This window comes from Anguilla rostrata, chromosome 9 (assembly GCF_018555375.3).
Source record: "Anguilla rostrata isolate EN2019 chromosome 9, ASM1855537v3, whole genome shotgun sequence".
Lineage (NCBI taxonomy): Eukaryota > Metazoa > Chordata > Actinopteri > Anguilliformes > Anguillidae > Anguilla > Anguilla rostrata.
Window position 1 is genome coordinate 23298207 of NC_057941.1, and position 14517 is coordinate 23312723.

At 40.3% G+C, this 14517-nt stretch overlaps 1 protein-coding gene across 14 annotated transcripts in view; it reads right to left on the reverse strand.

Annotated features, from left to right (window-relative positions):
* The window catches only part of ntm (neurotrimin), a 324623-nt gene that overhangs the window by 114178 nt on the left and 195928 nt on the right, over window positions 1-14517 (reverse strand). The window lies entirely within an intron of this gene.

Here is a 14517-nt window from a genome sequence, read left to right on the forward strand (position 1 = left end):
ACCCTTCTTTAAAACCAGCTACTCAAAGAACAAACTGCTTAGCAAACAGATTAGAGCTGGATCAGGATTAAGGCCTCGCAGTGCAAATGCTGAACAACAGTTTCACAGGTTCACACAGTGAAGACTGCATACAAGATAGTACACAATTTGAGCTTAAAACTGAACTGATAATAGCAGAAGTTACAATGGCACAGAATTAATATTACGATCAAATGGTGTGACTTGTAAAGCACTTAGTAAGTGCCACAGACACTATACAGTACTTCCGACAAATTACATTTCAGCCTTACAATCCCGATACGATCCCTTACAAAACCCGAAATGGACACACAAACCCCAGAATGCTAACTAAATGGGTAAAATAGTTTTCCCCACCAAAATAAATTCCCCTGAAGCACATTCATAACTTGGAACTTTTTGTGCCAGAAACCTCCCACCCAATGCCCTTTCAATTTGAATTATTCAGGAAAGGTCATGAGCAGTATTAACCTCTCCGCGATTCAGAAAATTCTGAACATTTTTGGCACCAGACGGCAGTTTGTTTTATGATGTCAGACAGATAGCAGATAAATGTGAGCAGAGTGTAGGAACAGACCCCTTCGCCTACTGACCACCTTTTACTGACTAAGACAAAAACCCATGCGGGCGTCTAGGTCCATACATGCATTTTTTCTGCTCCAGTGCTAACGGGCTTCTCAAAGCTAGAAGAACTACAGGTCGAGAATATTGCCAACAGATAACAGGTTAAAAAGTCACAGAAACAGAAACACACGCAGACGGGGCAAGTTTCTATCTGTACTCCTGCACTGTTAAACAGAAAATGCACACACTGACTGTAATGCAATATACATTGAATAACAGGAAGTGGTAGGTAAGAAGGTAAGGACTTATAAAATGACCTGATATTTTATTCTGTTAGCAGTCCAATTTATCAAAATAAATAGAAAAACATAATGGTGTATACAACCAGCCGCATTAAAACAAATCTCAAACTTTCAGAGAAAACACAATGGTTAGCGAGAACAGAAGGAAAAATCTACTTCATAAAAGTAAAATGTGCTACTGAGAAAGAGAACATCAATGTGGAGACATCCACCTATATTGCACACAGAGACTAATGGAACATTCCTCTCTGAAACTACAGAGAGAAGAACCTATTTTTCATGTATTCATATTTATTCATTATTTAATGACAGATGATGAATCACAAGGCCCGAAGGCCACTCAAAGCAATTGCGGCAGTAATGACAAGGAGATTATCGGGACAAAAGAAACTCACTCTACTTTCACCTGAACACTTAAATTATCAAAGGAAATACAAAGGAAACAGGATGCAGAGACAGAATGACTCCTTGAGAAAAAAACAGCAGAATGGAATTAGACTAAATAAGGATATGAAGAAGACGTCAAATGTTTAGAGCACCTTAACCTGTTCAGATCAGCATAGCAACATAGATACAGACACATCATTCCTGAACTGGTGATATAGCAAGACCAAAGGAGGGCGGCATCGACTGTTCCTCTGTGTTGAGAAATGAAATAATATCAGTACAGTAATGTATGGACTGGGCATCATTTCGAATCAATGGCTCAGACTGACGTCACAATCACAGACAGCCTAAACACATGGACTGGGTACCTCCCGTAGATGCCTGTAGAATCGCATTCAATCCCTTTCTTCTCTTTGCTGCTCAACAGGAGAAATGTGCAGACAGCACGGTCCCAAGGCATAGGCCTAAAGAAAGCTAAGGCCTGCCTGTAAAGGAACATGTGGAGAGACGCACTGTCTCTCTCGGGTTACAGCCACGACCAGTGGTTCATAACTCAAAGTAAACATGTTAGCTATACTGCAAGTAAGCTAAAGAAACTGATCCATCAGGGATAAATGTGTTAATTAACTTTACACATGCTACCGTTCTGCAACATAGCAACAAGTTAAATGCACATAGTCTATGTACTTTCCCGCGATGGCAAGCAAAGCACAGCTTTAAGCTCCAGCACGCACAGAAGAAATCGAGGACGGGAGACCGCCTTTTTCTACAGACACCACAATAGAGATCCAGTGATGGTGACCAAATCAGCGTTCCATTGGACAAACCAGCACCACACTGAACCATCTGCACTCCCGCAGTAAAACTGACAAACATCCAGGTATTAACTATCTTAGGATACTTCTGTTTTTCTTTGTTTTAAAAGAAGTGTATTATCGATTGTATGTAAGTTCTAAGATTATATCACGTTGCTTGTTCGTTAGCTACAGCCGCCTAGCCCGGATATGTAACACATAGGTTCCTCTTACCAACATTAGCTTCTCTTCCCTTTAACCGAGATCTGTGCATGTGATCTTTCCTGCACTAATATATACTCAGTCGACATACGGTCTTGTATACTTAGAATGCAAAGGTGCACTGAGATTGGCTAGACGTAGCTAACTTCAGAAGTCCTTTGGTTCACGCAATTTCCCTGGTGTCCAGGCCTGATATAGCACCACATGCTAAAAGCTGATTCATAATTCACTCCACAACAGAGGAGCCATTCTTCTCTCAGGCACTATGTGTGCTGGTGAACACGCATGACTAGACACACACATGCCATATCCTCCCTTCATTAGCCTTTTAGGATTTTAGTTTAGATGTTTGTTAATTTGTTTAATAAAGTTTCATTAAACTTTTCATCGGTCTGATTATTTGGATAAATGCTTGAGCCTACCACCTCAAAGAACATATGTTGTTACATCACTGGTTTTTATTATAATATTTAATATTGAAATTCATAGTCATGATTTAATAATACCTTTTATGAGACTGATTAATTATTAGACTGATCATACTTATGCACAATTTGATCACCGCATGAGATGATATATATGTATATCTCCAGCATTCCTTGGTGCCTACTCTTGAGGATTGTTAAAACGGACACATTTTCATTATTTGTCCTCACCATTCTACAATTCATAGACGTGTTTTCCCCTACACATGCTTCTGGCGGGCCAGACTGAGTCCGCCATTCAGGATGCTTCTCGTTTCTCTAGGGCTGCTGTTTTGAGTTCAGCTCAAGCCATCTCCACAACGCCAGGCCACCAGTAACCAAAACCTCGTCCTGCTCGTCCTGTTCAGCTGTTTCCATTGCAGTTCTGTCATACCACCTCGCGAATGTGCCCAATTGCCCGGCAGCTTCAAGAACATGCAATACTGGTGGAAAGAAGGCACATTTCTCTTAGGTATGCAAATCTGCTTCAACAGTGGTACACAAAGTGGTAGACCTTTGCATGTCGACTGACCTGGCATTCACAGACATTGGACATTGAGGTACCAGCTGGTAACAGTCAAACCATTGATTTAACTCTGGACACAAGCCAGTTGGTTACCTCCTCTCCAACAACAACATCGCTGCACGTACAACGTTCTTTGTCTCAAAAACAGGATTGGCACTCATAGGCAGAGCCCTGAACTGTCACATTGCTGGGGGTTTGGTTCTTACAGCACACCGTGCTGCAGTGCTTCAAAACAAATGATGCCATGAAGCCCAAGGGGTTTGCCCAAAAGGATTTGTACACAAAGTTCAAGCAAACATGTTCATCCCAATGGTGCAACAGAAACTGAGGAAGCTGCCATTATCTGTGCGTGACTAAGTATCAGTCGAAATACAAAAGCTTCTACAAGTGGCTCGTCATTGCCCGAGTGGATACTTCACCATATGTTTCCCCTATTGTTGTGGCACACAAAAACAATGAGGGAATTATGGATAATACTGTAACTATGGATACTCACCCATTGCCACATCTCAACAATTTATTTTCAGAAACGTGAGGCGTGTCCATTCTCTTACATTGATCAGGAAAGTGCCTATTTCCAATTTCCCCTCCATCAAGGCAGCAGAAATCTCACCGCTTTCCTAACGCACACTGGTCTGTTTAGGTATATGCGTGACCTGTTCGGGGTTGCCTCGGGACTGTCAGCATTTCAAAAAATGATGAAGATGATACTGGGTGATTTACCTGGACGACGTAGTCATTTTCGGGAGCACCAAAGCCAAGCATGACACCCATCTCAGTGCCGCGTTGCTTTGTCTCAGTAACGCCGGGTCACAACTTAATATGCAAGAGTTTATTCACACAACCCAGCATTAATTATCTGGGGCATGAGATTTCAAAGGAGGGACTGAAGCCAACTCCAATCGCCCACGCACCCATGCCTGCTTTGTGCTTCTTCCTGGGGCATATATTCTGCTTCAGTCACTTCCTACCAAAATATGCGTCTGCAGTGAGCCTCTCGCCGTTACGTGTGGGCCCAAACGCGACATTCAACTGGACTAAGGACACTGTACGGAGCTTTGCTTCTCTAAAAGCAATGCTCGTCTCCAGCCCAGTCCTGTCATCGTTTGATCCAGCACTGCTTACATATAAGCTGACAGATGCATCGGATTACGGACTTGCCACTGTTCTGACACAGATCCAACCAGACAACCCTGAATGCCCCGTGGCTTCTGCTCCGCGTGCGCTTTCGCCTGCTGAACGCAAATTTTCTACAGTGGTAAAGGAGGGGCTGGCATGTGTTTTGGCAGTCGAAAAGGGAAGAACCATCCTGTGGGTACAACATACCACCAAGTGCTCACCACTCTCCTTGCCACAAAGGGCATGAACAGAGTGGGGAGGAGGACAGCCAGGTGGTCTGCCTGGCTGCACTGCTTCCAGTATGACATAGTCTACCAACCTGAGAAGAAAAACTTTGTGCCGGACAGTTTGTCAAGGTTGCCACTGCCGACGCTCAGCATCCACTTTGGATTGCGGAGATCTCTCCACCTCTGTCAGCCTTTCCAGTCTCCAGTCTTTAAGGTGCATGAGTATCCTGCCCAGTGCTACAGCAGCTGCATGCCCAAATTTCACATGGATGGCCCAAAGCAATGAAAAATGTCTCACCAGAAATGCACACGTACTCCCCAATACGAGATGACTTAGCCGTGGATGACTGTTATGAAATGTGGGGGACACGCCTCATTGCTCCAGTTGCTCTGTGCTCCCACTGATTCAGTTAGCACATGATGGGCACCAAGGAACTGTGCGCACTAAGCATCGCTTACGGGAACTGTATTGTTAGCCGAGGTTAGAGGGCGAGGTCCAGTCTGTTATTTCATCCTGTGTCACTTGTCAGATGAGCGATGAAATGGCGAAAACACATCCCGCCCTGTTACAGCCTGTCAAGCTTCCAGAAGGTCTGTTTCAGAAAGTGGCCATTGACATCATGGGTCTGTTCGACCAGGGACCTCACAACTGCCGATACACAGTCACCCTGGTCGACTACTTTAGCAAGTGACCAGAGGTGACCTTTGCCCCAAAGGTCACCACGGATACGGTGATGTCATTCCTAGTAATGGTGTTTGCTCGGGAAAGGAATCCTTTGGAAGAGAGAGAGAGATAGAGCACATACATTCAAGCATATATTACCCGCAAGCGAACGGAGCTGTCGAGCGTTTTAACCGGATATTAAAAGAGTGCATATGGAATTCAGAAAGACATCAGGTGCCCTGGAAGAGAGAAGTGACAGCCTCTCTAAACAATTATCGGGCAGCACAGCACACAACAACGAATATCTCTCCATTCCAGCTTCTCCCAGGGGGCTCTCCACCAAATTGAATGTGTTACCGGTGAGTAACGAATCAACATTGTCCAAGCTCGTTCGAGACATGGTCACCATACAACGGGAGATAAGCAAACAATAGATCAGGAGAAATCAGAATTATGGATCAGAGGGCCAAAGCTGCCTAGATTCAAGAGTTAAGATCGGATGCAAGTGCGTAAGCCAATGCACGACCAAAAAGCAGACAAAGAATTCACAGATCCCTCATCAGCGGAACAGAAAACTGGGCCGAGTACCCACATCTTGAATGACGGAAAGAAATGGGATGCTGTGCACCTGTCGCTGTTTCCCAAGAGTGAGACCGGGCAAACAGAGCCACAGGAGGAACAAGTTAGCATGCCACCAGCAGCACGAAGGAGCAAGCAAGGAAGAAATCCACCTCTGTGGACAAAAGATTATATTGTTTATTCTTAATAGGAACGTTAGACTATGAAGAACTGTCTGCACCCTGGCGTTATCACCTAGCTAATTGTTATAAAATCCAGTGTGATTATAGCTCATGGTTAAATTACCGTGTTTAAATGTCTAATAAGGACAGTAGTGGAATAGCCTAGTAGTTAAGCTACTAGGCTATTCCACCTGAAATGTTTAAGTTTCTGTCAAACATTCTCAGTTACTATGCAGGAGTACATACTTGATTTATATTACAGTGTTTTGGTTATTATGGCCATACAGATGTTAGTCACTTAGACGAAAATTCCTTTTGAGTAAAAGGGGATGCTGTGTTCAGTTGTACTGTACGCTGCCCATTACTTTGTTATCAATAAAGAGCGCTACTTAAGCAGTTGATTTGCGTCCAAAAACAGAAGTGAAAAAGGCAGTGTACAAAAATGGTGTCCAAGTAAACATTCCCCCTGAAACTGTTTGTCCGACTTATTTATTTTGATTTGCAAAAGTACTACACCATGTCACCCCAGGATACCATAAACGGTACTTCACAGTAGTTCTTACACTAAAATGGAGGGCTGAATTAGCTTTAACTGGCATGAAAGGAAAGGGCTGGGACTGAAGCAGAAGATAACAGATTAATCCACACATCGGGTGGAAAACCAAAGATTTTTCACACAATAACCCAGAAATGTTTTTACTGGCATATCAGAATTCCAGGGGCATATCACATTCGTCCACACAAAAGCAATCATTCTGGAATTCAACTATGACATCTCAGAAGGTCCAAACTTAACCTGCATGCAAGCCATGCAAGCTGAATGCAGGAATATAATCCACACAGCACATAGATCAAGTAGTCATGGTGAGTAAACGAAATAAATCGAAATTGGCAAATATTTTTTACAGTCCAAAAGTTAGATTCACAAATCATCATTACTTCTGGCTTCATCTTTGTGTTTAATTGTGTATGGCATGACTTACTGACCACACAACAGTGCTATGCACTATCCCATGTTTAGAAATAAATATTTTGCAAGTGCTTTGGAAAGTGCAGTCCAGCTGCCTCACTGACATTAAAGAAATAAAGAAGGAAGAATAGTATCCCCAAAGGAAAAACTGTGCCCTCATGGATAGCATTTCTGAACATCTGATCAGAGTTCAGCTACATGCACACTGACAGTGGCCACAGGGAAACTGTTTTCTCAGGAGAAGTGTGGCATTTGCAGACAGACTGCACGCCACCATTGACCTATAACACTTCATTTAGTGGGCGTTTGCCAAGTTTTATAGACTGAATTGATAGCTGCATACGTTATAATGGCACGGCACACACTATATAGTACTTCAGAGAAATTACAATTCCGCCTTACAATCTGTACAATACTGACTCAAGACCCGACCCTGACACAATCCTCAGAATGTGAACTATATGGGCAAAACAGTTTTCCCCACTATGCACATGCATAACTTGGAACCTTCTGAGCCAGAAACCTCTCACCCTATGCCCCTTCAATTTGCATTATTCAGGCAAGGTTGTGAGCAGTATAAGCCTCTCCTCAATTCTGAAAACACTGAATATTTCTGGAAGCAGACATCAGCATGGGTTGTGATGTGAAACAGATATCAGATAAATGTGAGAAGAGAGTAGGAAAAGACCCCTACACCCACTGACCTCCTTTTACTGACAAAAACCCATGCAGAAGGGCTAGATCCATGAGTGCATTTATTCTGCTCCCATGTTAACAGTCTTCTTGAAGCAAGAAGAGCTACAGGTCACAAATATTTCCAACATATATCAGTTTAAAAAGTGATAGAAATAAAAACACATGGAAGCAGGGCAAGTTTCTTTCTGTACTCCTGCATTGTTAAACAGAAAATGCACACAGTGACTGTAATGTAATATAGGTTGAATAACAGGCTGTGGTAGGCCTTGAAGAAGAAGGTAAGGACTTACAGTATATAACAACCTAATATTTTATTCAGTAAGCATTTAAAATTTTTCAAAACATAAATATGAAAAACAGTCTGTGACGTATATAACCAGCTGCATTAAAACCAATTTCAAACTTTCTGAATAAATAACATGATAGTTATGTTACTGATGGACCAACTCATAAGGAAGATTTCTCCACAGAACTAGAAACAGCAGTCCAACAGAACCCAGTGACAATAAATATGGGAATACCTATCCTCATAAGGTACAGGCTCTAAAGATTTAGAAGACAGTCTGCACCTCCTCAGGAGTGATGAGGTCAACAGCCATGTTCACTATCACTGGTGTAGAAGGTAGAAATGGGTAGTCCTCTGTCTTCTGAACTTACTGTAGCCCTGTTCCTCCCCTGCCCATGCCTTGATCCAGCCTGGAGCTCCAGATGTATCACCTGGCTCTAAACTGCACTATACAATTTGGACTTTACTATTAAAGTTTACTCTACCACCCTTTCCCCTTCTGTGAATATTTTCTGGATGAATAAATGCTAATGTAAGAAATCTCTGGGAAAAATTGGGGCATTAACGGGTTGACACTGGACCTTTTACTGTGCATCTTCACAAAAAAAAAAAGGTACAGTACTTTGACAGCACTCACACTTCCTTTCAGCAGGGCCTTGTTCATTTTTGCCAACAGGGGGAAAAAATCTAGTTCAGAAATACAGAATGAATTTGGGCATGTCAGCCAATGTACTGCATTTTTGTCAATAATGAACAGAACCATCATGGCCATTTGCAATGCCATTAAAATATTGCACAAGGCTGACTCCAAGTTCTATGAATTGCCCTGTGTACACCGCAAGGCTAGGCCAGAAAATAAATTTCAAGTGACAAGCTGGCTGTTGTAATTTAAAGGTCCCCTATTATACTATTTTCCAGCAATTTCTTATTATTCAACAACGGCTACCAAACGTGCTGATAATAAGGGAAATAAGAGAATTAAATATAAAACACGGGAAAAAAATATTGCAATATATATATCCAATGAGTTTTGGGTGGGTGTGGCATGTTTTCTCACATGTTCTGTGTTGATTGGATACCTGCCCAGGAATGAAACTGCAGGGTGGTTTAGAGAAGTGTACCCCTTACCGTACCCCCAAAGGACAACAGACTGTATTTATGGTGCTGACAGGGAGTCAGTAAGGTTTCATAAAGAAACAGTGCTATTGCCAAAATACCACTGTTGCAATCATTCTGCTGGCTCTGCGGAATGCTCTCACAACTTGAAATAGCATTATATAACCCTTAGGTTTTCCATATACAGAGTAATCATGTTTGGTGTTGTTGAAAAGCCAATGACATGGGGTACAAGGTGCTGTCTTTGATGGTGTAGTACAGTCAACGCTGGATAAAGATCTTGGAACACCATTCAAAAGTGAACAGCAGGTAATGCAAGTTACCTATGGGACATGTTCCTTCATCAATCAGATACTTCCACTGTTTAGTGTGTCTGATGGGATTCTTACAACACAAGCACACGTCCCCTCTCCTGCCCACATACTCACTTCAGAAAAGCAAACATGGTGTCCGTAAATCAACTGATCCTCCAACTGAGAGCAGGCCGCACCTATGTTAATAAATATAGATTTTTGTTTGTCAATGAAAAAGATTCCAAGGCACTAGTCTATATTAAATTGCCATTATGAAAACTGAATGTTTCTGTGTTTTTATGTTACAATACACCAAGATAGTTGTCATAAAGTAATGTTGGTTTATGAATCTTTAATAGGAGTGTAATTCCATCATTTCTGTTAACCTGCTGGTATTGGACTTTAAGAAAATCTGTGTTAATCTGTCGTCCTATAATAAACTCCTGGGTGTACTTGCATATGAATCATTTTAGCATATTTGTGATTCAATTTTTTCCTTTGTCACCAATATCTTCCATAAAGAAAGTCACTGTCCATCCACTGCAAAAACTCACAAGCGAAAGCTTGAAGCGTTTGGGGAATGGTTTAGGCTTTTGTTTAATCTTCACATCCTTGTTCTGCATCTTTCCCGTTGTGGGTGTGAGCCAGATTTTACCAATGGTGTGACCTTAGCATGTGACCAGGATGTGACCAAGGACACGACTGTACATGTGAGATGTGCGAAAGTTAAAACTTCCTGGATCTGAAATGCTCCCATATAGCTGTCTCCATATAATAAATACTCTCAGGCCTGCGCAAGGACTGGTTAATGCAAATTCTATAGTTAAATGGGCAGTTCACCCAAAAATAAAATAAAGCTATATTTATACTTATAAATATATAATATATAAATATATATATATTTATACTTACTCAGAGTGCTATCTATCCATTCATAGTTTCACTGAGATTTGTAGATATCTGCTGCAACTCACCCTGATACAACGGACCTCAACGGGACCAATTTTTGTTGTGCTCAAAGCACCAAGAATTTACCTTAAAAAAAACAACAGCAGTGTCTCTTTCCCTAACGTGGTTTTTCACGAACATCCACAGACCAAGTTGTGCACGGTTTCATCAAAAACTTTATACTGAAGTCCGCCAACTGCGTATATACGTCTCAACCAAAGCGTACCAGTATTCTGGGGCGCAGTGTCAACATTGTTTTGATCAAACAATGCTCACGAATCAGGTGCACACAATCTGCTAGCTCAAGCTGCACATGAAGTGTCTTCCTCAGACACATATCTGTGCAAGCTCAACTGGTGATGTTATAAGAGAACAAGCAACTTGACTTCACATGTTTTGGAGGAGAGCATGAGATTGTCTTGAATTGACAGTGGAGCTTGAAGTAAAAAGCATAGCTGTGAGCATTGGGGATTCCAGATTTGAAAAATGTTAAATTAATGTTAATTAAAGACATAAAAATAAAAAAGACAAGCAGAGCTTTGTAAGGAGTCCCACACATCTTATTTGCATGGAAGCATCAGCAGGAATAAACAAATATGTATTAATGCACCTTATGATTCAGGATTAAAGACAATGGCGCATGTGACGAGTATTTAGAAAAAAGCATATTTTTAATTAAAAGAAAAATGAAGCCCTTGTTTTTGGAGCAGAAGAATGCTCAACAATATGTCTCCTCACTTGACCTTTACAAGAAAAAATAATTCTCCTCAATGACTCTTGATTTGCATAGGATAATTGCTCATTAAATATGCCCCAGTGATTTTGACTACCTGCACTCTATTGTCCATGCAAGAAATTATTATGTCTATAAGTGAACAAATAAAAATGACACGGTAACTACTATTTTATATCTTATTTTAATGATGGGTATTTTGATTATATTTAATGTAGGCCAAATGTATATATGATGCATTTTGGATCTACTGAATCCAATTAAATTAAAATCTTTAAAAAAAACTCCTACATTGCAAAGTCCTGAAAACAAAATTGTGCTCATTGACCATATCTGCAGCAAATGACAGCCTGTGAATGAAGGCTGCTTATAAATGTTCCACTCCTTGGCTGCAATAGCTCAGATTTCTAACAAAGGGCAATACAAAATTATCATTTTTTATGCCAAGGCCATTTGAATTTTATTTCCAGTCTTTCATCCACAGAAAATATGCTTTTAGAGATTTTATGTATTGTTGGGTCATGGAATGACCAATATGTTACTGCAGCAATGCCAGCCCTGTGATAAACCACAATGTGATACTACGTGTTATGATTTATACTGTTTCTAAGCTTCAATTTCCACCCAACTACTGTACTTTTCCATCGGTGGCTATTTTTAAATTGCTCACTGAAGAAAACATTTGAAGATTTATGGTGTTGAAAAATCAACCCATCTAGGAATCTGTGCCTGGACAGCCATCTAGGATTCAGTACTTACACTGTAAGAGTAACACAGTTGTTAGATTTGCCGTTTGATTCCTAAAATAAATTATGTGTTCCAAGAAAAGGATTCAGAATTAAGGTCTGTGCCAACTGCCAAAACTGCACAGCTGCTACTTTACAAATAATGAATGTTGATAAATATTACAAAACAATGCATTTTCAATGAACATGCCTTTCACTTGCTGAAGACAAGACTGAAGGAAATGCACCCCAGAAAGATACAGACAGAACTGAAGATGGCTGCAGTCAGGCCAGGTGGAGCATCAGCAGGAAGGACACCCAGCATCTGGTGATGTCTACAGGTTTTCAGAAAATCATTGAAGGAAAAAGATTTGCAGCCAAGTATTACTGTAAATATGATAACTATTTTAGCATATGTTAATTTGTCCCATCACTTTAGCTCCCCTAAAATGGGGAAAATGTATAAGATGGGCTGCAATTCCTACATGGATAACACCAAATGGATCTAAATACCCTCGAATTAAAGCTGACAGTGCAGAGCCAAAACAACAAAAACTGTCACAGTCCCAAAAACGTTTGCATTTAACTGTACATATGAGAGTAATGGCCACAGGGGAAATGTATACATTATACTCACAGATATATTAGCCACTGCTTATCATTACCAATAATCTAAATTTGAGTGTTCCATTAGCTTAGCAACAATATCTCCTGTTCCCAGAAATTAGTTTAGTGATGCAGTATGTGTGAAGTTGTAGCTGGTATATCATTTATCAATACAGAATAAAACCTGCCAACTGAAGTTCTGTTACATTATTACTGTAGCTAGATGACAGTTGCTGCCTCCTTAGGTTAAATGCTGTAAGCTATATAGCCGCATGGCACTTAAACATTGTCAAAAAACGAATTTGCTTTCACCTGCAAGCTTTAATGTCATTACCAACCTCAACTTCTGGACAGAAATCAGTAAAAAAAAAAAAAAAAAAAGCTTTCAAAAGGACCAAAATACTAACAATACAATGAAATACAAGATTAATCACAAAACACACATTACACAACACAAGATGCACCAAATGGGACTCACAGACTCTGACATATGTACACACTGCACACACCGCTGATGGCTACTTATACGCCATCTGGCTCTGTCCAGCAGTTCATCAATTTTGGAAAGAAATCACCACCAAAATACCAGTATTCTTGGGAGGCAGTATCCCACTTCTGTGTCCACAGTAATTGACACGTCACACAAAAACACAATCCCTTTGCTTGTCGCTCTAGCTATTGTCAAGAAATAGTTGGAAAAATATACACCTTATTTCCAAGTCACACTGGCTAATCTTCTTACAGAACATATTTCAAAAGAAGAAAATTCAGCTTCACTCAAAAACCAAATCGAAAAATTCTATAAAATCTTCTTATCACTCGAACAGATCTCTAAAGTTGCAGGTGAATTAGTGCCCCCCCCCCCCCCCCCACACACACACACACACACACACACACACATCCTCTCACTGTAATTCAAAACACAGCCCCACATGCACATAATACACTACCAAACACATTCTACACAGACAAATAACTATTCTAATTTTATTTTTTTAATATATTTAGGTGTTTAATTGATTATTGTTGAATAATTGATTATAAATTGATGATAAAGCTGCCTTCCTATTGTTTAGCAATGATAGAAATCACATCAGAAATGAACATATCTTTCCATAACCTAACTACTCCATTTGTTTGCTTCCCAATAACTTCGCCTAATTACCCATTTCACTTAAGTTATTTATATCCATTTATTTATATCTGTTTATTACTTCCTTTTCTCTCTATGTATATCAGTCAGCACATCTGAATGTCCATGAAACCTATACCTGTCTACGTGTGTCCATCTGCCTGTTTGTCTATTCTTCTATCAGTCTATCTGTGTTCACCTGTCTGTCAAATTGTCTGTTCTCAGTATGTCTGTCTGCATCTATTTGTCTATCCATCAATCAACAATGTCTGTGAAAAAGGAAATACACTTTTTCATTGTTTTTTTCCCGCATTTGTGTGTGTACTAGTTTCATTTCTGTGTGTGTCAAATGTGCCAGTGATGCATTTCACATGTGAAGTCAAATATCTGTTTATTGTGATTTTTGTTGCTGTTTTGTTGTTGGTTTGGAAAAAAGTTACACATAAGACCTGTAAGCCAGTGAGTCCAGAAACTGCCAAATTAAGCAGGCATTCAATCAATCTGTTATAATGCATATCATGTCTCCTTACATTATATGCTCTAGAATTTCTTTCCAGATAGCATCATCCAAAATGATTTACACAGGGACATAATCATATGTACTATAGGCCGTTTATAAAGCTGTATAATTAATAAACCACATCACATTAAACCTTGCTGAAGGGCATAAGAGAAAAGCACACCCAGGATTTGAACATAAAATATACTGGTTGCATGCATGCATCAATAATTCTTTATACCTCAGTATACCATTTTCCTCAAATGTAATATCTTAGTATGCTAAAGACAGAGTTTCTGTCATTTTAAGCAAAGAATATGCTGTATTTCCTTCTTAAGATGTTCACTGCTCTGGCCTCTGCCCATTAATATAAGCCAGGATAGTTCACGCATACTGCACAGGTTACTGCAGTAGTACACCAGGGACAGTGTCTAAATTTGGGGCAATTCACAACATTTGATAAAACTGCATTCCTTCTGTGCTGAA